Source organism: Podarcis erhardii (assembly GCF_964252035.2).
Source record: "Podarcis erhardii genome assembly, chromosome: 11".
Classification (NCBI taxonomy): Eukaryota; Metazoa; Chordata; class Lepidosauria; order Squamata; family Lacertidae; genus Podarcis; species Podarcis erhardii.
The window spans coordinates 49,712,631-49,740,118 of record NC_138501.1 but is presented as its reverse complement, the minus strand read 5'-3'; the positions used below and the strand labels follow the sequence as shown (position 1 = coordinate 49,740,118).

The 27,488-nt window shown below is 44.7% G+C and overlaps 2 long non-coding RNA genes across 2 annotated transcripts in view; one reads left to right on the top strand and one right to left on the bottom strand.

The window, feature by feature from the left end:
- Nucleotides 1-27,488, bottom strand: part of LOC309352913 — a 911,067-nt gene that overhangs the window by 865,902 nt on the left and 17,677 nt on the right. The window lies entirely within an intron of this gene.
- On the top strand, nt 22,859-26,358 carry LOC309352402. Its single transcript, XR_014161300.1, has 3 exons — nt 22,859-22,910; nt 24,449-24,479; nt 26,267-26,358. It is a non-coding gene; the product is annotated as an uncharacterized lncRNA (long non-coding RNA).

The following is a 27,488-nucleotide window of genomic DNA, read 5'->3' as shown; positions in this document are numbered from 1 at the left end:
TCCCTGACTCCCCCCCCCCCTTCAAAATTGAGGAGGGAGGATAAAAGAATGGAATTGCACCAATCTGAATAAAATATGGGGCTTGCATTCCATTTAAATACTAATTGACGTTCCGAATGGCATTCTCTAATGAGAAATTGGGCAGCAAGAGAGTTTGTTATTACTTTTTACTATCTGGGAAACCTTCTGAGCTTAAATCCCCGAGTGCTTTTCAGGCAGCATCGAAACAGAGAGCGCAGCCTGGCAGCTATTTGCACTGAAGCCATCTAGTAGAACTTTTGAAAGCACTAGGATAATTCTGTGGATCGGTTTTTAAGACCCACTGTAAATACCATTTTCCTGACACACAATGACTCCATTGAGCGAAATCCCTAACCAAGGAGTCAGTTATACAGCTGCAAATAAAACGTTTTAAGTGTGTTGTAAGGTGCAATATACAAATGTTACACTAGATGGCGATGGCGAGCTATGGCAAATTCATTTTTTCCCAAAACTTTTTTTTCAAAATGCATTTTCACAGCTTTTTAAATATGTGTGTAGATACCCTTCCCAGATAGGTATAGCTCTGGTTCACATGTGGACATCAAAGCAAAGCACTCTCTGTACAGAAGCCTCTTTGCACTTGTATTGGCTTCTCCTTCCCATCCAGTGAAGGTGTCAGGATCTTGAAGAACATGGGAGAAATCCACATTGCCAGTCCTCTCCATGCTGACTTTGGCACAGTTTCCAAAACTGAGCTCCGAGTCTTCTGACATTGACATTGCAAGATAGATATCCTGGCCTGATCAGTGAGATCATTCAGTGGAGTGTTGCTAGCTGTCCCCAATGTTATATTCAGGAATCTTTATCTAAGCCCTTGGGACTCTCCCCAGTCCACAATCCTCACTGGCTCTGCTTTGTCCCTCCAATTTTTTTTTCCTGATTGGCATGTGTCCTGGAACTGTGATGATTGATGGAGATGGGTAGAGGATTACCGTATTTTTCGCTCTATAGGACGCACTTTCCCCCCTCCAAAAATGAAGGGGAAATGTGTGTGCGTCCTATGGAACAAATGCAGGCTTTCGCTGAAGCCTGGAGAGTGAGAGGGGTCGGTGCGCACTGACCCCTCTCGCTCTCCAGGCTTCAGGCAGCTATCCGCAAGCCTTCTGAGTGTGGTGGGAGTTACCGACAGGCTCTGAAGTCTTGCGGATAGCAGCCTGAAGCCTGAAGCCCGGGGAACGCAGTGCCAACTCCCGCTGCACTCCCCGGTTTCAGGCAGCTATCCGCAAACCTTCAGAGCACGCCATCAGCCCTGCAAGCTCTGGGAGCGGTGGCAAGGCTGCACACAACCTTGCCGCCTCTCCCAGACCTGTTCTGGGGGCTGGGGTTGGGGGAAGCTTGGGCTTCCCCCGCCCCAGCCCCACGGCTAAAAGCGAAGCCAAAACAGTGAGCGGGATCCATCCTGCATGCTGTCTTGGCTTCTGCCAAAGCCGCACGGAGCCTCTCCCGGTTGGAGAAGTTGTGTGTGGCTAAAGAGGAAGCCAAGACAGCCAGTGGGATGGATCCCGCTGGCTGTCTTGGCTTCTTTGCTCTTTGGGGCTGGGGGGGGGTATTTTTTCCCCTTTATTCCCCCCCCTGAAAACTAGGGGTGCCCTATGGTCCGGTGCGCCCTATGGAGCGAAAAATATGGTAACTCTGTAAATTATAATGTAAAACTCGTATCCCATGTGTGTAGGAGAAATATGAGAGTAAACAGGCTGTAAAGCCCTTCTAGCAGCATAAAAACACTTATGCACTTTTGCAATCTACCAAAATCTAGGAATTAGGCAATTACACCTATTTATCCCTGTTTATTTGTGGTCTGCTGACTTTTCTGCTCTTTGTCCCTGTTGCTAAGAATGAACCACATGCTTTAGTCAGGTAAACAAAAAGTTTGCTTACATTCAATGCAGGAAGCAAATACATTGAAGTAGTATTCAGGTGAAAATATTTCTTGGTTACAAAATACAAAATTAGTTTTCCACATGGAGTCTGAGCTCTAAGTGTAGTCTAGGCATTTACGTCTGCTCACATCGCTAGCTTGAAAGAAGAGAGAGATATGAGGGTCACTCATTAAAGGTTTTCCCTGTCCCACTTCCAGTTTTTGTAGGAGGATGAAATTGCACAAGTATAATGATGCATCTCTCCATAGGTAACGTGGTAATTTGTAGCTCTGAACGTCTAACAGTTTCTCTGTTACTGGTGCTAACGTGGAGTAACGTCTGATAATGGAACCAGTTGAATGCAGAGCGGTCATCAGGTTCCTGTACTTGAAAGTGTGCACACCATGGGAGATGTTCAGTGAGATGAAAGGGACTTATGGGGAGGTTGTCCCATTGTATGATGTAGTCAAGCACCGGCATCGTCAGTTCAAGTGTGGTCAGACTTCGGTGGAACGGCTCCCATTCCTGGGAGACCACAACCCACCACTGATGAAGACACCATCTGGCAAGTGGAGACCCCCATTTTGGAGGATCGACGCATAACCATTTGCCAACTAGCTGCAGATGTCAAGATCAGTGTGGGCTCTGTAGAAAAAATCATCCATGACCATTTGCACATGGGAAAGGTGTCTGCATGGTGGGTTCCCTGACTGCTGGTGCCTTTTCAGAAGCAGGAACGAGTCACATGCTCACAGGTTCTTTTGGCCATGTGTCGCAAAAACCATGATGACTTCTTCTCCAGACTAATTACTCAGGATGAAACATGGGTCCATCATTATGACCCAGAGACTAAATTCCAGTCCAAACAATGGAAGCATTCTACCTCACTACCTCCAAAGATGGCACATGTCCAACCGGCAGTGGGCAAGGTCATGCTCACAGTCTTTTGGGACCAGCGCAGAGTGGTGATGATGGATTTCCTGGCAAAGGGTACCACAATTACCAGGACAAACTATGCTTCACTGCTGAAGAAATTGTGGAAGGCCATCAAAATTGAGAAGTGTAGTATGCTGACCAAAGGTGTTCGCCTCCTGAAGGATAATGCCCCGGTTCACAACTCGCATGTTGTTCAGACGGAAGCACGGTCCTGTGGCTATGAAATCCTTCCTCACCCCTCTTATTTTTCTGACCCCACACCATCTGACTTCCACCTCTTTCCAACTATGAAGTTATTTTTGAAGGGCAAGCTTTTTTCTGAGGTCACGTTGTGGCTTCTGACACAATCTGCTGACTTTTACAGACGAGGTCTCCACAGCTGCATAAAGCAATGGGAGAAGTGTTTGATTCTTGCTGGTAGCTATGTAGAGAAGGACAAATAACTGTGGCCAGTTTCGTTTGTCTCAGTCCACGGGAAATATGTCAGGGGAAATCTTTAATGAACGCCCCTCATAGCTCAGGTAGAGAGGAAACACATAAGATTATCTCCTTTGTTAGAAATTCACACCAAAGCATTAAGGAAGGACCCACTTACTGTCCCTTCTATATTGATTCAGAAACTCTAGGAATTTCAGTCCCTCATGTGCCTGCCTGGCAATCATGTATTTCGTGATTTTGAGTGGAAATCCCACAACAGTGCCTCTCACCTGCTTAGATGGAGGAAAGAGGTAGGTGTGTAGCCTATTGTACAAATGTACAATTAACATTTGCCACCCCACACACTTTGGCTTAGGGCGACACTCACCACCAGCACGGGGCCCCTGGAATATGGCCCAGAAGGCAAAGTGGCCCTCGGAATAAAAATGGTTTCCCGCCCCTGAATGAAAGTAAACAAAGTTGTGTGTGAGAGACAGTAGAGATTTTTTTCAACCAGGGAAAACATCAAACTGGAGAGAGAGAGAGAGAGAGAGAGAGAGAGAGAGAGAGAGAGAGAATGCTTCAAGTCTCTAGGTTGCAGTATACAAGTGGCCAAGATATTGAAAATGTACATCCTGCAACGTTGCTTTTGAAAAACGTTGTTGGGCTGTATCTTTTATCCACTCCCCTGATTTCTAAATGAAAAACAAAGACTATTTTGTTATTGGGTCCCCATACCCCTGTAAAACAAAACAAAAAAAAATACAAAAAGCAATTAGTGTATTTTTACTGCATTGCAAACGATCTCTTTGTTTTTATGGCATTCGACAGAAAGAAATTGCAGATTTTGGCTCCTTTTAGGTCTGCAAGGTGTAATGAAAGTCAAAACGCTTTGTTGCTTCTGAGAAGAGGCCTGTTTTTGTAATGCTCTGCATGGGAGTCAGAAAATATTTTGAAATGCAACTAGGGAAATTAATCTGACCTCCTTGTATTTCGGTTCCGCTGAAAAATACGGTGGAAAGGTGGGACAACTGGATCCTGGGATATTGTGTTTGAGCTTAATGTGAATGAGCCCAAACTCTCGACAGTCAACTTCACGCAAAGCAGATGCATGATTTCAACTGTTCAAAATTGCTTTGAATGGTTTATCTTCCTCTTAACTTGCATTAACCACCCCATGAAATCAGCAATAAAGCATGGTAGAAGTCTCTTCTTCTTATTTCTACACAGGAGATTGGTCGGTTACCTGTCTGAACAGAGTCTGGGGATGTTCCCTGAGTAGATTAGGCCTACATACAAAAATTGTTTGTATGTATTAGGAGAAATTTACACTAAAATACTGGTGAGTTTTCAGGAGAACTTTTTTTTAAAAAACAAACAAACACATATTGATGTGGAGAACTGAACTTAAGAGTGGACAAATGAGAAAAGAGAAACCACAATGGACAGAGTCTCCCATCACTTTATCTAAATTATTGATTTAGGGTTGAAACTGATGGAGGTGATGTTTCAGTGTTTCATTGGATTTACTATCAGCCACCACCACTCCATGTCCATTGGCAGTTTCTACTTCTCCCTTTTCTTAGGAAGGGAAATCCAGAAGTCCAGACTCTATAACCGACTGCCAGGGGTCAGAAAACTCTGCGGATCAGAGAAAGGGTGTCTTTTTGTGTTGCCTTCTTTACCACCAACCAGACCCCAAGTCCAGCTTAGATCCTTTCTACTCCCTTTCCGTGGAGTGACTGGCCTGGATCATCTCAAGTGCTAGAAACTGCCCCCTGCTCATGTGGTTTACACCATAGCTCCGCCTGCGTCCCCTCTTGGGCTTGCCAACCAGAAGGTTGGCAGTTCGAATCCCTGCAATGGGGTGAGCTCCCGTTGCTCTGTCCCAGCTCCTGCCAACCTAGCAGTTCAAAAGCAGGCCAGTGCAAGTAGATAAATAGTTACTGCTGTGGTGGGAAGGTAAACGACATTTCCATGCACTCTGGTTTCTGTCACGGTGTTCTGTTGCCCCAGAAGTGGTGGCCACATGACCCGGAAAGCTGTCTGTGGACAAATGCCGGCTCCCTCGGCCTGAAAGCGAGATGAGCGTCGCCTTTCACGAGACTTAACTATCCTGGGGTCCTTTACCTTTTACCTAGATAGATCAGGAATCTGGCCTGGCAACTTCTTGTGTTCCTAAAACCCATATACTATCTGAAACCAAAAGGGTGCATTGGTTGAAAGTTGAGATACCCGTCCAACTCTTCTACCAACTATTTAATTTATTGGTGGTTTTAATCTTTTGAATGTTTCATTTTTGTTTTTACAAAAAAAAATATTCTTTTTGTAAAATGCTTTGAGATTTATTTATTTTTTGCAATCAAGTGATATATAAATTTTATGAAATAAGATAATAATAAAGAAATGGAACCGAGAGCTGGAGGGTGTGTTCTGCAGCCCAGAGTCACCAAGGTGAACTGTGGTTGTTGTGGAGAGCTGGAGCCCAAAAGTCTTAAGAAGAGTTTTGGAAGAAGAGTTTGGATTTGATATCCCGCTTTATCACTACCCGAAGGAGTCTCAAAGCGGCTAACAATCTCCTTTCCCTTCCTCCCCTTCCTCACAAACACTCTGTGAGGTGAGTGAGGCTGAGAGGCTTCAAAGAAGTGTGACTAGCCCAAGCTCACCCAGCAGCTGCATGTGGAGGAGCGGGGAAGCGAACCCAGTTCACCAGATTACGAGTCTACTGCTCTTAACCACTACACCACACTGGCTCTTAAAGGAGGATGCCAGACAAGGCATTTCTAGTAATGCAGCCTTGGGTCTCCTTTCATGCAGAGTTCCTTCCTTGGACACAGAAAGGAACTGGGCAGGCAGCGCCAACAGCAAAGCAAGGTCTGACCAGGCGAATATGAAGGTGGCAGTTATGAAGTGTTTGAAATGCTTCCAAGTACATGATTTTCGAATGCATGCATAGATCAGGACACTAATGCGCACACAATTATGCAACAAAAGGAGGGATAAAGAAGATTTACCTTCTGTAAGTGTTTTAACTGAGGACTATAAAGGGGAGAAATGATCAATCTTCTGATAGTTTTCTGACCCCTAAGCCCCATTAAACTCCAATGTTACAACTGGCTGTTAATACCACTCCCCCCCCTTTGATCTGCATTAAACGACAATGTAAGCACTTTCCTTTGGGCCCACCTGGAGAGTACAAAAGTACTCGTTTAATTATCACATTTTATACCCTTGTTCTAGCTTAATCTTCTCTTCAGGCTCATGATTCCCTTTTCCAATTATCTGATATCGATTTTGGCATGGCTGCATTTTGGAAGATCCATTTTAATACAGGAAACAGAGTGACAAATCTCACCAGTCTCTTCTCCAGGACATCACACTATAGATCAGTATTCACCGTTATAGATACAGCTATATATTTGGTTTCTCAGTTGTTATTTTTTTCCCATGGCCGTCACAGATTTCACACTTTGGGAGGAAATCCACATAGTGTTGCATTATATATCAATTCCCTGGGGAAATCGATATCCTCCATGGAAAATCACAAGGAACAGTCTGTTTGGGTTGCATGAGTGTGCAGAATGTGTCTGTAGCAAAAAAATAAATAAAGGGCTAATGAAATTCTCAGCTGCATCAAAGGAAGTCTGGTGTCCAGAGCAAGGGGAATAATAGCATCAATCTATTCTGCTTTTGTCAGATCCCACCTGGAGTCCAGTGTCAAGTTCTGGGCACCAAAATTTAAGGAGGATTTTGACTGGCAGATGAAGCCCAGTGCTTTCCATATAGCTTTTAGATCATATGCAATAGGTCTCCTGGTGTTTGGGACTCATGGGTGACTCCTGGACCATCCCTCGAATAGCCTTCATACATGGAAATGCTCACATGGGTTGGAGAGCCCCCAGAAGGTGTTTGCAGCCACAAGCAAATCTTAACTGCTAACCCCTGCTTCTTAAGGAAGATGAGAAATTGAAGGACATCCTTCTTCCAAGCTGTGGGGAGGCATGGGCCAGCCCTGGCTTGAGACTAAAAGGCCTTGAAGGAGGACCATGTCCTGCATGCCCTAAGATTAAGACTTTCTGGGAGATGATCTATAATGAAATGAAAAAGGTATTTAAATATACCTTTCTGAAGAAACCAGAGGCCTTTCTCCTGGGCATGGTCAGCCAATTGGTGTCAAAGAAGGATAGAACTTTCTTTATGTACGCTACAACAGCAGCAAGAATACCTATTGCAAAGTATTGGAAGACACAAGATCTACCCACCCAGGAAGAATGGCAGATGAAGGTGATGGACTACATGGAACTGGCGGAAATGACTGGCAGAATCCGAGACCAGAGAGAAGAGTCAGTGGAGGAAGATTGGAAGAAATTTAAAGACTACTTACAGAAACATTGTAAATTTAATGAATGTTAGAAGGATGCTGGAATGAAGTTACACGACCTTAGCAGAAATGTTATAAAGAATTAAGTACAATAGATTGTAATTGGATTAAATGAAAAAAATAATGTTAGAATTGGTTAAGTTAAATGATAGGACAGAAGTTTGAGGAAGATGGAAAGGATTTGCTGAAACAATTAATCGAAGTGGAATACAAAAAAGGGAGGTGTGAGGAGGTCGCTGAAACAAGTAAAAGAAAGTTAATAATTGAAAGTATAGGTTATGTGTTTTTTATTGTTTTTGTTTTATTTTTGTTATGCATATGTAATATTTTTGTTTCTATATTGTATTGTATGGTTTTGTTATGTTTAACTTTTTTTCTTTTTCCTTTCTGTAACTTTCAAAATTTTAATAAATATTATTTTAAAAAGATAAAAAGAAGAAGGAGGACCATGTCCTGGACTGCAGTACTCCCTGCATCATGGCATGGATCCAATTGCCCAGAAGTGTTTAGGAAATGACTCTGGCAGGGCTGTCTGGGGTGAAAAGATTTGCCCGGTGCCCCCCTCCCCCAGGTTGCCCAGTCCCAGGCACGCAGGAGGGCAGAGCTGGCCGGCCACCTCAGTGTCTCACTGGCTCGGTCGCCCCTGAACTCACAACACAGAGCCTCCCGCAGCAGAAGAGCCCACCATGAAGCTCCAACCGATGGGCGGGCTCTTCCCCAGACTCAATTCTCAGGCCCTGGACTCTCGGCCTGGCACCCCTGAGAGCCCGGTGCCCGGGTGCCCCGCACCCCTAGCGCCTATGGGTAAGATGGCCCTGGACTCTGGCAACGGCTGAGCCCTGGGTGACAGGGCATAGAAACCATTGTCCTGAAATTGAGATAAAGCATCCTATTATCAAGGCCTGGAATGGAACTGTCTGAAAATGAGATGTTGGCCAGCAGGCAATGCGACACGAATGCATGCAGCAACCTTAGGACCCAATCCGAATGGAAGGATTTTTGGCTAGAACCTTCACCACCACCTGATTGTCAGACCAAAAAATGCACCCTGGAATTCCTCCACCCAGATACATATAGCCACCAGGATTACAAAGAATTCTAGGAAGGTGAGATCACTTGTGATCGCATCCCCCTTCCAATGAGGCTGGGAGCACCATCAGTTCTCAAAGTAGACACTGAAACCCAGGTTACCCAAGGCATCTGAATGGACCTGGAAATCCTGGTGCGTGACCATTAGGTCCTGCCTAAAGGAGACCCCCCATTATACTATTAGAGGTTACCGCCCACACACTTCCACTGCACGTCTCTGCTAGTGTGGTGGCACCTTGGTAAAACCACTTCTTACTGTTTGTAGCAGAGTTTTCCCCGGAGTCAGAGGACAAGAACAGGAGTCATACTCAAATTCACAGTCAAGAGCTTCTTTATTGCTTGACTGGTTGCACATTTCTGTTACTATTATATCCAAGCTATTTACATCCCTTCTTTATCTCTCCAGCACGTTATAATCTCAGTCCAGCAATGAACAATCCGGACACAGCAAAACTCACGGTATCAGCAGCACACATTGTCTTACTTCCAACCTTGTTGTCAGCGTGTGTGCTGACAGCGTGTGCATGTGTGCTTTCCTCGTGAGGAAATTGCAGGCTGCAACTTCCCTTTATTTGCACCACCAGCTGATACCAATCAAGCCTAGAGTGCCTCTCCTACTCACTAAATAAAATTATGGAACCCTCTTTAAAGCTTCCAGGAACTTTTATCTGTTTCTTAAAGAATGTTTTCCTAACATATACCCCTGCAAGAATGCAAGCCACACCTTCAGATGCCCTTTTGCTGCCCAGAGGTGAGGAGGGCCAAATAAGCGCAGAAAACCCTGCCCGGGGCTGCCTGTTTTCTATGGTTCCAGAGGGGAGGAACCAAACCAACGGGTTCAAATCAAAAGAAAGGAGGTTCTTATTAAACATCAGGAAGAACTTTCTGGTGGTGAGAGCTGTTTGACACTGGAAGAGACTCGGAAAGTGGTAGACTCTCCTTCACTGTAGGTTTTTAAGCAAAGCTTAGATGGCCATCTGCCCAGGATTCTTTTGCTGTGATCCTTGCAATGAGGGGGGTTAAAAGATGAGCCTTTGGGTCCCTTCCAACTCTACAGTTCTATGATTACATGAGTCGAAAGAAGGACACTTCCTATGTCCCTGTGGCAAGCCACATGCAGAGTTAAATGCATGCATCTTAACATTCCTCCCTCCAGGTGCTTTTGTGAAACTATTAAGCATTAATGATAAGCTTCAGGTAATTTCCAGATGGAGCATCTGATTATCTCCCACCCACAGCCCTTGCCGCCACCCTTAATGGCTTCCAGCCATGCTTAGAGTCTCGCCACTTTCTAGACTAACAAACCTGATGAGCTTTTAAGAAGACACAATTACCCCAACATCACATCCCGCTCAATGAAGTTTCATAGCCTGCTGGAGTTGAGCAATCTACATCTATATTTGATATTGTTACTTAAGTCGTTGGAGCGAGACTATATCCATTACAATCACATTTTTGTTTCATTAAAAAAGAAAAAACGAAAGAAAGAAAAGAAAAGAAAGTAATTTTCGGAGTACCGGCAAATGCTTCCATGCTTAATTTTCACAGCTCCGTTTACCGGACCCAATGGCTGGAAAACAAGCAATAATCTTCCACTTTGGGTGGTTCAATCTTTTTGTCATATCATAATAGTGCTTCAGAGGCAGAAGAGCCTCTCAGAATGAATGCTAATGTCTTAATCCAAAAACACAGGGAGAAATGCCAGCAACTTGTCTGCTTCATCACACTACTCTACTGGTTCACAGCCTGTGCAAGAATCAAGAGAGTTATGGCACCAGTTGGAAGCATTCCATGCCAAAGGCCTTTTCACACATCACCCATTTGCAAGGCACTTATGTGTTGTAGCAGCAGGAGAGTATCTACTGCTGTGCCCCACATCCTGTGACCACCCAACATCCATGTGTAGTGTGTGGGCATCAGAAGTCCTCCACAGAAACATGTCAGGATGCTGTCAGTGGCTCCCGGCTGGTTGCCCAGGAAAGTATAAAGACAAGGGAAGGTTTCTTAGCATCCTTTTTTATTCAGTAATTACAAAGAAAGGCTATAGAACCCAACCTCTTGGATAATGGCATTGTCCCGAATGAATCTCCACCCCTGCCTCTCATTTCCTCATTTGTCACCATCCCCACTTCTTTTACGGTGCTGCTATGTGCCCTCTGTCTTTGAGCTCTTGCTCTCCTACTTTCAAGGCTTGCTGGGTTCTGGGAGGGGGGTCTGGAAGGTTTTCCAGTGACACTGTGTCCATCAGTTGTTGCCTTGCTTCCTCCTCCTCCTCCTCCTCCTTGCCCATTATTTCCCAATTTCCTCCCTCATCTGCCTCTGAGCTGTGACCTCCCACAAACCACTGTTATAAGTCTATACTGTCTTCCTCTTCCTCCTCCCTGGAAGGGTCAGGGTGGGGAGGCGGTCTCCACCATTCCTCCTCTGTCCAGTCCCTGCCAGAACATAAGAGGAGCCTGCTGGATCACGCCAATGACTCATCTAGTCCAGGATCCTGTTCTCACAGTGGCCACCCAGATGTCTGTGGAAACTCTCAAGCACAACCCAAGCACAACTACACTCTCCCCTCCTGTTACAGATAGGTAGCCGTGTTGGTCTGCCATAGTCAAAACAAGATAAAAGAAAAAAATCCCTTCCAGTAGCACCTTAAAGACCAACTAAGTTAGTTCTAGGTATGAGCTTTCGTGTGCATGCACACTTCTTCAGATACACTGAAACAGAAGTCACCAGACCCTTCTATATGTGATGAGCCTGTTGACGACTCTTAACAGCTATCTGCCAATCACCCATTCCCACCACCCTTCTGAGTAACACCCCTGCCCACCTTCTCACTATATAGAAGGGTCTGGAAACTTCTGTTTCAGCGTATCTGAAGAAGTGTGCATGCACACAAAAGCTCATACCTAGAACTAACTTAGTTGGTCTTTAAGGTGCTACTGGAAGGATTTTTTTTCTTTTATTCTCCCCTCCTGTGGTTTCCAGCAACTGGTGGCATTGCTGCCTCCATGTGTACCATATTTTTCGCTCCATAAGATGTACCTGACCATAAGACACACCTAGTTTTTAGAGGAGGAAAGGGGGAAAGCCCCGTTTGGGGGGGGGGGGGATCAGCTCACAGTTATGCAGCTTCTTTTGCAAAAAGGAAAAGCCCCAGTTTTTTGAGGATCAGCTCAAAGTTGTTGAGCTTACTTTGCAATGGAAAAAAATCCTGTTTTTATGGGGTTCAACTCACAGTTCTGCAGCTTCTTTGGGAAAGGAAAGGGAGCCATTTCTACAGTTTCCAGACAGATAATCTAATCAGCCAGTCACATGTTGTGGGGAAAACAAACAGCCTCCCTCTGCAGAACATTCAACAATGGAGGCCTGGGCAAGGGAGCGGGGCCAGAAAGGGAGCCAGCGATCGACCACACATTCACACAGACATTTCCCCAGAAGAAGAAGAAGAGGAGGAGGAGGAGTTTGGATTTCATATCCCACTTTATCACTACCCAAAGGAGTCTCAAAGCAGCTAACATTCTCCTTTCCTTTCCTCCCTAACAACAAACACTCTGTGAGGTGAGTGGGGCTGAGAGACTTCAGAGAAGTGTGACTAGCCCAAGGTCACCCAGCAGCTGCATGTGGAGGAGCGGAGACACAAACCCGGTTCACCAGATTACGAGTCTACCGCTCTTAACCACTACACAACAACCACTATCTGAAGAAGTGTGCATGCACACGAAAGCTCATACCAAGAACTGACTTAGTTGGTCTTTAAGGTGCTACTGGAAGGAATTTGTTTTGTTTTGACTATGGCAGACCAACACGGCTACCTATCTGTAACTGGAACTACACAACACTGGCTATCTTACTATTTAGGAGGGGAAAAGTGCGTCTTATGGAGCGAAAAATACGGTAATTGTGAGGTCTACTTTTGGCATGTTGAAGTGACATTGCAAATTCTGGCGGGTTGTGCAATTTGGCTGGGAATTGCATTCTGATCCACAAGCAAATTTGGGAGCATTAGGTTGGCCCAGTGGGAAAATCAGACCCAACAAATTCCTTCTCCATCTATACAATAAGACTGGTCTCATTGCCATGTTCCGAGAGATATCCATGTCTCCTGTACTTTCCCCTTAATCACAGATTTAATACACTTCACATTTAATAACTTAATGCATTTCTCATTTTTTTTCTGCATGCAAAATGCAATAAAAGGGCCACCTCCCTCTCCATGCCAAGTGGGGAGAATGTACGGTCAATGAGACCTTCATCTTATCTTCCACGGTCGCTTAATACACATGAGCTATGTGGTTAAGTTGTGATCTGTTAAAAAATCAGTGGGGGGCAATGGGGAGGTGAAGAAGGAATGTCTGCTTAATTGCCATTAAACACAAGAAGATTGATGGATTCCTGAAAGTTGGCTTCCTAAGGGGAGAAACATACACCCTCATTTCATACTCATCAGTAATGTAAGTGACAATTTGCCAGAGTTAATGGGCTGCATATTTTCTTTACTTAAAGCGATAATGGCCAGGCTCAAAATTGCACGCAAAATGAAAAATCTTTATTTCAAAACTAATTTGAGAGCCCACCAGCACGGTGAGCTGAGCATTGTACTCCTGCAGTACCCCTTTCCTCCACACTCTTCCCAGAGTGTTCCTTGCCTTGACTGGTTTTGGCAGAAAAATCTGTTCTCAGGTCACAAGAAATGGGATGTTCAGCAGAAGGGGCAGGTAGTAGGGCAATGCACAGCTCCTCTGTGTGGGAATGTTGTAGATACTAGGAGAGGATACAGTGGTACCTCGGGTTACAGACGCTTTAGGTTACAGACGCTTCGGGTTACAGACTCCGCTAACCCAGAAATAGTACCTTGGGTTAAGAACTTTGCTTCAGGATGAGAACAGAAATTGTGTGGCGGCAGCGGGAGGCCCCATTAGCTAAAGTGATACCTCAGGTTAAGAACAGTTTTGGTTAAGAACGGACCTCCAGAATGAATTAAGTTCTTAACCCAAGGTACCACTGTATATTGGTTTAATAGTATCCTTCCTAACTCAAGCTTGTGAGTCAGCAGCAGAGCGACGACATTCCCCAATATATAGCAGGAAGCTAGTTGGTAGATTCGTTTGAATCTCTTTTGCAATCCATTCTGGTAAGACCCCTTTTATCCCTCCTAAAAAGAATAAAGACACAAGAAGCTTCTTTTAAAAGTAACAAGAAGTTTACTCACATTCAGTTCACAGTTGGATCCCTGAAGGGAGGCATTAGCTTAGAGTTACAAAAGAGGGCTTGAGTTCATCCCATATGGAAAGAGCCCATGCCCTGGTGGCTGAGAGCCAGAAGACAGCAAAATACAACAGTATCAGAAGAGCATGGCATCGAGAGGAAGAAGAGGGAGGTGGCTGCGTGACCAGCCCCTTTTATGGGGTCTCCCAGGTTCACACCCACCTTCCTGGTCACACGCAGGGGGAGGGAGCTCCAGACCAGGTGTGATGAGAAGTCCTCCTGGATGGAGTAACACCCCCTCCCCTGCATGTCCACTCTGGGCAAACTGCATATGTTACATCCCACACTCTCTTCCATCCCAGAATTTTGAGTTCTCCTTTGAAAATGGAAAGGGGTCATAGCTTAAGTGGCAGGGCAAGCACTCTATATGCAGAAGATTGGTGAAGGATAGGATCAACTTGGGCCTAGGATCTGGCCCGAGGAACCCCCTTTCTCGTTTCTCTGTCGCTGGCTTTTGCTGCCATCACCTTTTCAGAGGACCAAAACCACTGGCATCAACCAAATCGCTAATGTGGTTGGTAAAAGCATTTAGAGCCCAGGAAAACAATATTCAATCTGTCACCTAAAAAAACAACAACAAACCCATTCAAATTCATTCCCAGGTGAACAGAAAAGAGGGCAGAGTTGCACAGCTGAGGTGCCACCACCGAGTAGGTCCTGAAAGCCACCCAACTCATCCTGGAAGGCGTGGGTTCTTAGAGCTGGACCTCTGCTGATGTACTGAGCAAATTGGACAGCCTCAAATTGTTAGGGTTAGTGTGGGCGCAAATTGATCAAATGTTGCAACCAACAGCCCTATTTCAGTTTCCCTTTCCCTGAAAAAATAGGGCTTTAAGACAGCAAAACTGTTTGCTTTGAGCTAAATGCAAAGAGGCTGCTCTGGAAATCTGATCTCAAGGCAGGAGGCAGAAAGGCATTAACAGCTGCCGGGAACCCTTGATATTTGAACCTAGAGAGTGACCTTGTAGCAGTATGGTGTGAACAAGAGACAGTGGGACTGTGGGCTTTTCCAGGAAGAATTAGGCACCGAGTGGTAATTAAAAGTGACATGCAGAAATCACCTGGTGCTTTAAAACAGGCATGATCTGAATGTTAACAATCCATTTCTCTTCCCATTGTATTATTTCAGTAGCTAAGAGAAATCAAGGACACACTCCAATATACACCTAGGTCCCATTGCACTCAATAGAGCTTGCTCCAGAGCAGACATTTATAGGGTGGAAGTGGTGTGCATTGAAATTATTCCCGCCCACCCCATAAATCGAATACACCTCACTGCATCAATAAAGGCTCCTAAGGGAGAAAAGATGAGCTTGCTTTTCTTTACATACTCCAGCATCTTTCCTCAATCTGTTGCCCTCCAGATCTGTGGTACCTCAGATCCACTCAGTCGCAGCTCTGCTGGCTAGGGCTGAAAGTTAGTCTGTCCCAATGTCAAGTTTTGATCATGCATTCCTTCACAGGAATTTTTAAAAAGGTAAAGGACCCCTGACAGTTAAGTCCAGTCGCGAACACCTCTGGGGTTGCAGCACTCAACTCGCTTTACTGGCCGAGGGAGCCAACGTTTGCAGACAGTTTTTGCGGGTCATGTGGCTAAGCTGCTTCTGGCAAAACAAGAGCAGTGCATGGAAACGCCGTTTATCTTCCCGCCGGAGAGGTACCTATTTATGTACTTGCACTTTGACATGCTTTCAAACTGCTAGGTTGGCAGGAGCTGGGACCGAACAACGGGAGCTCACCTCATCGTGGGGATTCAAACCGCCGACCTTCCAATTGCCAAGCCCCAGGCTCAGTGGTTTAGACCACAGCGCCACCCACGTCCCTTCACAGGAGTCTTTCCCCCCCAAATCAGCCCTCTGCATCTTGAGCCTGTATCTGATTTCAGAGCACACACTTCTCTTATGTTCATGAGTGCATTGGAGAGACTTGGCAAGGAGGCAATTACTTTGCAAGAGGGAGCCATTCTTCCCCACCTGTAATAAGAATAATAAGCAATTAATATTTTATAAAACCTCACGGAGCATGTTGAGCAGCAATTACCAGGTCTGTGATACAAGGCCAAGGAATGTGAATTAGTTAGGGCGATCAAGGTAGAGCAGCTGGCTTCCTAGTTGGGAGCACCAGTTAGGAGAGAAAGGATACGGAGTCGGCACATCTTGGAGTCGGTCCCAAACTGGGCAGCCAAGCGCACTAGTGGGCTATGAAAGAAGTGCTGCGAGAAATGACTTCATCACAAAACGGGCTGTGTCCCTGATAATCCAATATACATGGCTGCAAAAAAGGTTACACGTTTTTGCATAAAATTTGCATTTACTGTATGGATGCAAATGTCACAATAGCTGCTGTAACTTGAATAGAAATACGAGACATCTCACCAGAATGGGAAAGACTGTGATCAGGTGAGCTGTGTGCTTGCTCAGTCTGCTATGCAGGTCCTGGTTATGATTGATGGGCAGATTCAACAGTCCAGGTTCAAAAGTGTGGCTTGAAAGCCCCCAAACCCTGCTGCAAATCAGTGACAGTCTAACTCAGGGCTTCAAATGCTGTTGGATTACAGCAGTGGATCAGTGGGAGGTTGTGGACTCTCCTTCCTTGGAGGTTTTTAAGCAGAGGTTAGATGGCCACCTGTCATGGTCCCTTCCAACTCTATGATTCTGTGACTCCCATTATCTCATACTATTGGCCCGGTTGGCTGTGGCTGTTAGGAGCTGATGTTCACCAACATCTTGAGGACCATAGGTTCCCCATCTCCCATTCTAGCTCAATTGAAAGAGAGCTTCTGATGCAAATCATCTGCAGAGTATACAATGTAGATAATCTTCAGCTCAGGTTGGTAGAGCTATTTCCTCTTAAAATTGGCTGTGAGTTAAGAAACCAGAAGCCTTTTTACTTGGAATAATAGGTTTGGAATTGCCCAAGAAAGATGTCAGATTGTTTTTGTATGCCACAACTGCAGCTAGAATTTTGCTGGTCAAAAATTGGAAATCACAAGAAGTACCAACAGTGGAGGAATGGCAGATGAAGATGATGGATTTTTTGGAGCTAGCTGACCTGAGCAGAAGAGTCCACGACCAGAAGGAGGAGGAGCATCAAGAGGAATGGAAGAAATTCAAAGATTATTTAGTTAAATATGTTAACATAAATTAAATAGAATTACTTGCGAGTATCAGATTGGCCTAGGATTTAAATATGTGATGTTGTAGAATACTATGGATAAAAGTTAAAATGAAAAGAAAGAAAGAGGTTAATGGACCAAGTAAATTTTGTGTGAAACAAGTTTTGGAAAACTGCTACAATGATATAAATGGAAACTCAGCCAGGGGGATTCAAGGAAGTCACCCAACAATGATAACAAAAGTGGAATTTTTACAGTTAGGATATATGTTTGTTTGTTTGCTTGTTTTTTGATGTTTTTTGTTTATGTGTGTGGACATGTTTGTTATAAATTTGGAAAACTGAATTTAAAAAAATTGAATAAACTTGTGATTCAGGGGTCTAAAGCTGCCCCGCAAATGCCTTTCAATATCTCTCCTTCTACTTCTTCCTCTTGGTTGTTTGCACTGGCTGTTTCCTAGTGGAAACCCTCCTCCCAGTGGCTGAGAGCTGCCATTTCTTCCCCACCCTAGCCTATACGGTCAAGAATGATGTTAACATCAAGCGAATCAGATTGAGGAGAGCATTTCCTGCTCTCGCTCTAGGCCAAGGATGGACAACACAAGGTGGGCTGCATCTTATGCTAATTCCATGGGGTTCTCAGGCTGATTTTATTCATGTGGCAAGCCATCTTCAAGCTTGTTTTCTGCTGCTCCTAGGGGGAAGACTTCAACCAATGGCCTCAAGTTACAAGAAAGGAAATTCCATCCAAATATTTTTTTGGGGGGGGGGGGATTTCTCACAGTACAACCTGTTTAGCAATGGAACATTCTCCCTCAGGAATTCCGACGAAAGAAGAATGGCAGGTGAAATTAATGGACTATGCAGAATTGGACAAAACGACAGGAAGTATTCGAAACCTGCAGGACCAGAAATTTACAAAAGATTGGAAGAAGTATATGAATTATTTGAAGAGCAACTGTAATCAATGAATTATGCTGGTAGGACTACAAGAAGTTTTGTAAGGAGAAATATACGAAGTGTTACAAAGTAGGAAAAGATAGAGATATTGGTTATGTGTTTGAAATGTAATAGTGAAAATAAGAAATGCATACTAAGAGATTAGATTGGAAAATTTTCAGGCAGGACTGATGGAAGTCAACAAAATTTGAATAAGATGTAAAAGTATGTTTAATCACTGTTGAAAATGGTATGTTAAAAAACTAATAAAAATTATATAAAAAAATAAAAATAAAAAAGGAACATTCTCCCGCAGGAGGTTGTGGACTCTGCCTCCTTGTGGGTTTTAAACAGAGGTTGGATAGCCATGTGTCATGGATGCTTTAGCTGAGATTCCTGCATTGCAGGGGGTTGGAATAGATGATCCTTGGGACCCCTTCCAATTCCATGATCCTATGATTCATGCAACTGTTGTAATCACTGAGAGCCAGTGTGGTGTAGTGCTTAAAGCATTCGATTAGGATTTCGGAGTAAAAGTAAAGGGACCCCTGACCATTAGGTCCAGTTGTGGCCGACTCTGGGGTTACGGCACTCATCTCGCTTTATTGGCCAAGGGAGCAGGCGTACAGCTTCCGGGTCATGTGGCCAGCATGACTAAGCCCCTTCTGGTGAACCAGAGCAGTGCACGGAAAACAGTTTACCTTCCCGCCGGAGTGGTACCTATTTATCTACTTGCACTTTGACGTGCTTTCGAACTGCTAGGTTGGCAGGAGCAGGGACCGAGCAATGGGAGCTCACCCCATCGCTGGGATTCGAACTGCCAACCTTCTGATCGGCAAGTCCTAGGCTCTGTGGTTTAACCCACAGTGCCACCCGCGTCCCAGGATTTCGGAGACCAGGGTTCAAATCCCCACTCAGCCATTAAGCTCACTGGGTGACCTTGAGCCAAGCATTGTTTCTCAGACTAATTTACATTACAGGGTCGTTGTGGGGATTAAACAAGGAAGGGGAGAGCCATCTAGAGTTGATCATCATCACAAATAGCTACCTATCAAGGTCCTGTTGACCCAGACAACAAGGTGGCCTTGCAGCAAAAACAGAGTCAAAGTGTTGCTTTCATTTCTTGTTAATTGGTTTCCTGGTAGTCTCTGTGGTTGCCACTTGAAACAGAATACTGGATTAGGATAGATTTGGGTCCAAGCCGAACAGTCCATTTAATTCTGCTTGCAGTTTAACCCATTGCCTGCAAACTTTACCTCGCATTGAAATGAACAGATTTAAATGATCTCCAAATAATATGCAGCTGATCGCGATACACTCCACTTCCCCTGTAATTCCAGCAAAGCTGACAGGGAGAAAATAAAACAGCACAAATCACAAGCGTTTCATTTGCCGTGCTGAGCACTGATTGGCATTTGCTGAATGCAAAGTTTTGCCGGCATTTAATCCAAGCCCACAAAGCAGGGCAAACTCGGGGTTGAAGAATTAGAAACTGGCAAAGGAGAATGAAATATATATATGGGAAGAAAGCAGACATACATAATTTATTTTCTTTACCCATCATCGGTGCTAACATATTCTACTTATGGCTATGCTCTCAATTTTTTATTTTTTATTTTATTTTTCGAGGAGGAATAACAGGAGTAGAAATATCTCGTTAAAAAAAACACCAACATTTTGATCACGTGAGGGTTCAACTTTTTTCCATTTCTGTTCAGTTCTGTTGCTTCTTTGCACTGTTGTGGCATTTGCAACCCCCTCTTTGCCCCCAGCCCCATTCAGTTTAGAACACAGAACAGCTAGGCTAGGAACTACAGATCTTTCAAAGGTGAGCAAGGGGTGGGGAGTGGGGAATGTATCAGAAAGCGTGTTCTCCTTCATGGAGAGCACGTGTTGTGGTGGGGGCTGCCAGGACACTCCAAAGTTGGGGGGCGGGCTAATTGATCGTTGGCCACTGATGCGATTGGGGCTTCCCTTGTTGTTGGGAAGAAGTTAATGTTGCCATTTATTGATTGACAGCCAGAAATAGTAAAACTCCTTGCACGAGGCTAGGGCTTCCTCTTTTCGCCAGTGCATTGGATTGCCCGTCCCTCCCTCCCTAGAATAGGGTTGTTTGCTTTGACCTTGCTATGCCTGTCATGGGGTTGTCTGCTTTGGAGCGGGGGCCTGGTAGGAATTTTGTCTATCTGGCTGATTGGCTGGGGCCATTTGGTTTTTGCCTACTGCGTAGCAAATTGTCACAACTTGTAAGGTTCGCGGTTAGGCATTGGTTTATGGTTTGGTTGGTTGAGGGGCATGGATTGGCTGTGCCTGCCCCTCTAATGCTGCTGCTGCAAGGGATTCCATTAAAGGAATTGGGAGCTAACTATTGCTTGTCCACTCTGTCAAGGGGGCTCGGGCCATAGCAATGAGCTCCTGGTTGCATTTGGGGTGAGGGTAGGTTCCCTGCTCCACGTAACCCCCAAGTGTATTCCCCCATTCTGACTTTCGCATCGTGCGGAATGTCAGTCTGTCCCCCATGGTGGGGGCAGATAGTCGCAACCAATGCCTACGCAACCACTCACAAATTTGTATTTTAATAAAGTTGTGGCCAAAATTATGCCAAAAATCTTAAACAAAAATTTCTGTGTGATGTGTGAGTTATTGGGGTGGACCTGGGGACCTCGACACGCAACTAGAGAGTCAGAAGAAGGTCTAAGAAAGAAAGGGAAGATGGCCTGAGCAGAGCTGTTGAAGACATCAGGTAGAGTGTGGTTAATCTGTTCCGCCAGAGTGGTGCATGCTCTAGTTATCTCCTGCTTGGACTACTGCAATGTGCTCTATGTGGGGCTACCTTTGAAGGTGACCCAGAAAATACAACTACAGTGGTACCTCGGGTCCAAATGCTTCAGGTTACAAATGCTTCAGGTTACAGACTCCGCTAATCCGGAAGGAGTACCTCGGGTTAAGAACTTTACCTCAGGATGAGAACAGAAATCGTGCGGCAGCGACGCGGCGGCAGTGGGAAGCCCTATTAGCTAAAGTGATACCTCAGGTTAAGAACAGTTTCAGGTTAAGAACGGACCTCCAGAAAGAATTAAGTTCTTAACCAGAGTTACTACTGTAATCCAGAATGCGGCAGCTAGACTGGTGACTGGGAGTGGCCGCCGAGACCATATAACACTGGTCCTGAAAGATCTACATTGGCTCCCAATACATTTCCAAGCACAAATAAAAGTGTTGGTGCTGACCTTCAAAGCCCTAAACAGCCTCAGCCCAGGATACCTGAAGGGGCATCTCCACCCCCATCATTGACACTGGGACACTGAGGTCCAGCTCTGAGGGCCTTCTGGTGGTTTCCTCCCTGAGAAAAGTGAGGTTACAGGGAACCAGGCAGAGGGCCTTCTCAGTAGTGGGACGCCCTCCCAGCAGATGTCAAGGAAATAAACAACTACATGACTTTTAGAAAACATCTGAAGGCAGCAGTGCTTAGGGAAGTTTTTAATGTTTGATGTTTTGTCGTGTTTTTAATATTCTATTGGGAGCAGCCCTGAGTGGCTGGGGAAACCCAACCAGATGGGCGGCATTAAATAAATAAATAAATAAATAATACCAGAGAAGGTGGTTGTGCCTGATGGGAGTTGGAGTCTAGCAACTTCTGAAGGGCACCACATTGGAGACCCTCAATCATACACTTGTGCTTTGTGTGGATTGTTTTGAAAGAATGCACAAAACGTCTGCATTCATATTGTGCACATTTAGTACTCTTTTATGTAAAATGTGCACTTTTTACCTAATATATGAATTCTTCAATACTTGAAGAATTCCTATTCCTACCTGGAGATGCTGGAGGTTGAACCAGTGATCTTTTGAATACAAGGAAAACGCTTTACCACAAAGCTGCAGCCTCCCCACAAGGAGGCAGCAATATCAGAAGCTTCAACTCTGAAGTCCAGATGCTCCATGGATGGCTATCAGGGAGCATAGAGATTTCAGTTTCCAGTGCCTTTCTATTCCATGGATTCAGCTGTGAGGCAAGGTAAATGAGATTCCCCAGGTTCCTTGGCATTAATGAATGCTCCTGAGTTTTCTCAGGAGGCTCGCTTAATCCCTTGTTTTCGATGGCTTACATGAACATGAGATGACCGACAGAATACAAGCACCAGGTTGAGCCTTGTTTTTCAATAAAATTAATGAACTTCCACTAACCTCCACCACATATGCACACAAATACACCACTTGATCTGCAGATACGAAATTGAGTTGATATCACAATCCCACACAGCTGTTCATCTCTCAGTTTTAATCACACATGAGCTTGAGGTGACCTCTGGAGTCCAGCTGTACATGTTATTACACACACACACACACACACACACACACCATTCCCTACATGATACAAGTCTACAGATCCAAGTCTACAGCAGATCCAAGTCTACATGTATACAAACAGAAATACAGTAGTACCTTGAGTTAAGAACTTAAATCATTCTGGAGGTCCGTTCTTAACCTGAAACTGTTCTTAACCTGAAGCACCACTTTAGCTAATGGGGCCTCCCGCTGCTGCCGCGCCGCTGGAGCACAATTTCTGTTCTCATCCTGAAGAAAAGTTCTTAACCCGAGATATTATTTATGGGCTAGCGGAGTCTGTAACCTGAAGCGAATGTAACCCGAGGTACCACTGTACTGACAAAAGAGGAGGTTCAGTAGGGCAGCTCTTCGTAACCTTGGGTCCTCAAATATTGTTGGACTAAGATTCCCATAATCTCGGATCGTTTGGTCATAATGGCTGGGGCTGATGGGAGTTGTAGTCCAACAATATCTGACAAACCAAGGTTGAGAAAGGCTGCTATAGGGCACTGACTAGAGGGAGTAGAGGTCTTGTTACTGAGGTAGGGTGAAGTACTTGCACAGCACAGGTGAAAAATTTAAAGGTAGTCTGGGATGCGAATAAAGTGGTTATGCGGGGGGGAGGGGCGTGTTATTCAGCAAAGTGCAAACCAAAAACCAGGTGTAATTCTTCTGGAAATTATAGGGGTAGAGCTACCTAAACAGTATAGAAATTTATTCATGCATGTGACTACAGCGGCAAGAATGTTAATTGCCCAAAAATAGAAGGAAGAAGAAGTCCCACTGAAAGACGAATGGATACCAAAACTTATGGACTATGAAGAAATCATGAAATTTACCGGAAGAATAAGAAATCAAGACAACAAACTTTTTATTTTAAAAAATGGAAATGGTTTATTGCATATTTATAAACAAATTGTAAACAGATAAGGACATTGGCAGTATTATTGTAGTACCCTGCAGTTTCATAAGAGTATATAATTAAAGTAGATGAATAAAAAAGAAATCAAGTTAATGCAGAAAATGATAAAAATAAATTTAAGGAACCACAGAAAGAGGAGGAAGGAAGTCGAGTTTTGAAATGTTAAAATGACTGTAAAACTAACTGAAAATCATTTTTAAAAGTTTTTAAAAAGCATGAAGGAGGCCACCATACTTGGTTGACAGGTAAAGGTAAAGGGACCCCTGACCATTAGGTCCAGTCATGGCCGACTCTGGAGTTGCGGTGCTCATCTTGCTTTATTGGCCAAGGGAGCCGGCGTACAGCTTCCGGGTCATGTGGCCAGCATGACTAAGCCGCTTCTGACGAACCAGAGCAGCGCACGGAAACGCCGGAGCAGTACCTATTTATCTACTTGCACTTTGACGTGCTTTTGAACTGCTAGGTTGGCAGGAGCAGGGACAGAGCAATGGGAGCTCACCCCATTGTGGGGATTCGAACCACCAACCTTCTGACTGGCAAGTCCTAGGCTCTGTGGTTTAACCCACAGCGCCACCCGCATCCCAACTTGGCTGATGTTGTTGTTGTTTAGTCGTTTAGTCGTGTCCGACTCTTCGTGACCCCATGGACCAGAGCACGCCAGGCACTCCTGTCTTCCACCGCCTCCCGCAGTTTCGTCAGGCTCATGTTTGTAGCTTCAAGAACGCTGTCCAACCATCTTGTCCTCTGTCGTCCCCTTCTCCTTGTGTCCATTTTTCCCAACATCAGGTTCTTTTCCAGGGAGTCTTCTCTTCTCTTCTCAAAGTACTGGAGCCTCAGCTTCAGGATCTGTCCTTCCGGTGAGCACTCAGGGCTGATTTCCTTCAGAATTGACAGGTTTGATCTTCTTGCAGTCCATGGGACTCTCAAGAGTCTCCTCCAGCACCATAATTCAAAAGCATCAATTCTTTGACGATCAGCCTTCTTGATGATCCAGCTGGACCAACTTGGCTGATAGGTTCCATCTAATCTGTTGAGTCACATGTTCTCCCAGAGTACATGGTATGATGGCACATGTCACAGCTGCATGAGCCTTGTCAACTGTGTTTGGGAAGAAAACTATCTAATAACTTGAATATGCTCACAATATCATTAATGCAGATGGAGTCTGGAAAGAGAGAGAAAAATGCTGGTAATAGTAAATAGGCTGAAGAAGAAATATTGCAGAGCTTGAGAAGAAACATAGAGGATTTGCCTTTCTCACATTCAGATTTTGCTCACAGCAGGATGATACTCAGTGTGGCGCCGATAACCCAAGTTTGTAAGTTCGATCCCTGTACAGGACAGCTGTGTATTCCTGCAGGGGCTGGACTAGATGATCCTCAGTGTCCCTTCCAACTCTATGCTTCTATTTAACACGTACAGGGGGAAATCCCCCCGAACTACATAGCTGATCAGAACATGAATTACCTCCACAAGGATCATGCCATTCTGACTGGTTGCCAGGAAACAGTTCCAACACCACCTCTTTGTTGGTGGGTTGGCTAACTGCCAGCAGAATTAACCCTTGAGCTACTAACTGAATGCTTCCTGCTGCTGTACTTCCAACAATGTACCACCTTGAATTTTATGGAAGACTTGATATAAATGAACTAAACTCAGTTCTTTGTTGAAACAAAATAAAAAAATTCCTTCCAGTAGCACCTTAGAGACCAACTAAGTTAGTTCTAGGTATGAGCTTTCGTGTGCATGCACACTTCTTCAGATACCAGTTCTTTGTGTCAACTTGCCTTCCATGAAGTAGCAAAGAATTTAAAAAGGAGTGGCAATGTCAGACTTACACTGTCATGAGCTCTATCAAGGCCTCAGTGATCTCTTGGCCCAAGCTAATCCCCTGGTTCCATGGAGACCACCCTTTTGAAAAAACCTATTGGAAAGCCAAATTAGATTTGTGTCCTCAGCACTGCTAAACCACACAAGCAAGCTTGTTTACAGCTTGAGAAAGCTGCAGTCATTAAATCCATAAGGTTGGCACATTAGGCAATTTGCTGGAGGATAAAATGAAAATGTTATTTTGCTTAAGCCTATTTGGATCCAGGGATTTGTCAACTGGCTATATAGCTCTTCATTTTGGGGGGTTGATAAGGAGAGCGCCTAAACATTCAGAACAATTGCATCCTGTTCAAACTCCCAGTCGAACAGGAGAAAGAGGCACTGAGGATAGCATTAGACCACCGGACAAGTATCTACAACGCAGCGTATCGGGTCTAATATGACTGCAACACATGCAGCTTAATACTGGTACATTCAGAATTAAACCTAATTCTGCAAACAGCAAAGAAAATTAATACAGTGGACGCTGGGGTTGCGAATGTGATCCGTGCAGGAAGCGCGTTCGCAACCTGCAGTGTTCGCAACCAGCAGCGCCATGTCTGCGCATGTGCGGGTCATGATTCAGTGCTTCTGTGCATGCGCAAAGCATGATTTAGCACTTCTGCGCATGCACAAGCGCCGAAACTCGGAAGTAACCCGTTCCGGTACTTCCAGGTTCAGTGTGGCGCACAACCCAAAATCACGCAACCCAAGGCATCTGTAACCCGAGGTATGACTTTATTCCTGTAAGACGAGGTTTTGAAACAGATGCAGTGGTACCTCGGGTTAAGTACTTAATTCGTTCCAGAGGTCGGTTCTTAACCTGAAACCGTTCTTAACCTGAAGCACCACTTTAGCTAATGGGGCCTCCCGCTACCACACCACCGGAGCACAATTTCTGTTCTCATCCTGAAGCAAAGTTCTTAACCCAAGGTACTATTTCTGGGTTAGCGGAGTCTGTAACCTGAAGTGTTTGTAACCCGAGGTACCACTGTATTAGGGCTGAACTGAAACTGCTCGCTGTTGGTGTTTGATTTTTGTTTTAAAATCATTTTTATTAAAGATTTTCCCCGTTTACAAAAGCACGTGCACTGTCTCTTTCTTTAGGTTGTGTTTTCTATAGATCAGTTACATTTGTTGAGAGACATTAGTGTTATATGCAGTATAGGGTTGGGAAGAAAAGAGAGAAGAGAGGGGGTAGGATGGTAAAACTTATGTTCTTTTACTTAGTCTATGTGTGGGGTTTTTGTGTCAGTGTCACCTGGGTAGGTATTCTTTCTATGTTATGTCTCCTTGGTGGTGAGAGAGGATCATAGAATCATAGAATCATAGAGTTGGAAGAGACCACAAGGGCCATCGAGTCCAACCCCCTGCCAAGCAGGAAACACCATCAGAGCACTCCTGACATATGGTTGTCAAGCCTCTGCTTAAAGACCTCCAAAAAAGGAGACTCCACCACACTCCTTGGCAGCAAATTCCACTGTCCAACAGCTCTTACTGGATGGGGTGGTTGTCTTTGGTTGACTGCAGTGGAATTTATTTGTGTGTGTGTATGAGGGGGGAGGGTTGTTGGGTTAAGTTAGCCATATTGAATTGTATTCTGTCAGTAGGTTTGTGTTTTTGTCTTGTTGGGCTGTGTACGTGATAATGGAGAGCTCTTCTATTTGCCCCCATGTCAGTTTCAGTCTGTTGGTTAGCTTTTCCTGTAAGGCTGTTTTCCATACTACACTTTGTTTATCTTCTCACATTAAAAAGCCAAGAATAAGGGCCAAACACCTGACCCCCCCCCCCAACCTCAGAAGGAGGATGGGGAATCCCTAAGACAGAACTATACTACATCGCCAACCAAATGCACCACATAATCCCATATATTTTAGAAGACGAGCCAACTGCACATCAGGGCCACCACATCAGGAGGGCACAACATTGGCTTATCTCAATGGAGTTGTTTAAGATAGCAGGAGACATTTGAATACTTGAGAGTGAAACAGGTGACTGTCGCAAACAGAAAGGAAGATGCTGAGCTAGGAGGATGGAAAGAAGATGGGGAAAGTACTTTGGAAGCAACGGTTTGATATTTCTGCTGGATCCAGGAGTGAACAGGGAGCCGTTGTGTTTTGTTTAAGGTGAAGCATCATCACATCATCTGAAGAATGAAAGAAGTGAATGATTTTGGCACCATAATCTTGGACAGAAGAGAAGGAGGCAGGGTGGGATAATAGTTATCCAGATGCCATGGAAGGACAGTGATAAGAAGGTTGAGAAATCAAAGACGGGGTTGACCAATCTAGTCATCTGGGTGTCCACTGTTAGAACAGAATGCTGGACT